This window comes from Halyomorpha halys, unplaced genomic scaffold (genome assembly GCF_000696795.3).
Source record: "Halyomorpha halys isolate HHAL.00 unplaced genomic scaffold, Hhal_1.1 Scaffold1362.1, whole genome shotgun sequence".
Classification (NCBI taxonomy): domain Eukaryota; kingdom Metazoa; phylum Arthropoda; class Insecta; order Hemiptera; family Pentatomidae; genus Halyomorpha; species Halyomorpha halys.
Window position 1 is genome coordinate 108,524 of NW_027116648.1, and position 978 is coordinate 109,501.

Genomic DNA, 978 nt, shown 5'->3' on the forward strand with positions numbered 1-978 from the left:
CTTTACATACGTTATTAATATCGATACCGAAGACTAGAAACGATATTTCGATATTTTTTCATCGAAATATCGATATTTGCTTTAAAAAGATTAAGAAAAATAAAAAAAAAAGCATAAAAAAGTTTTTCGATATTTTAAATTGTTAATATCGATGTCAAAGATTAGAAACGATATTCCGATATTTTATTTTAGAGAAATATCTATATTTTATGATAGCAAAATATAAAATTTTATAGAAAGCTAAAAATTAGTTTTTTGATAGTTTATTTTGATAATTTCTTAATCATTTCGATATTTAAAATTGCTAATAATATCGATATCGATGATTAGCAACAAGATTAAGATATTATATATGGAAATATCGATATTTCGATCAAATAATATGGGTGTATTGTTGCTAATATTCCATGTCGATATTACAACAACTCAAAATATCGAAATAACGGTGTAATTATCGAAATAAAATATCGATATTCCATTTTTAATTATTCTATAAAATTTTCTAGTTTTTTAAAACAAAATATCGATATTTCAACAAAATAATATCGGAATATTGTGGCTAATATTTCATTTCGATATTACAACGGAGTAAAATATCGAAATAAATATGTAATTATCCAAATAAAATATCGATATTCCATTTTTAATTATTCTATAAAATTGTCTAGTTTTTTAAAACAAAATATCGATATTTCGATAAATTAATATCGGAATACTGTTGCTAATATTCCATATCGATATTACAACAGTGTAAAATATCGAAATAAATATGTAATTATCAAAATAAAATATCGATATTCCTATTTTAAAATCTCTATATGTTATTTTAAACAATATATCGATAAAATAATATCGGAATATTGTTGTTTATATTCCATATCTATTTTAAAACCTTTATATGATATCTTAGTCATTTTCAACAAAATATCAACATTTCGATAAAATAATATCGGAATATTGTTGTTTATATTCCATATC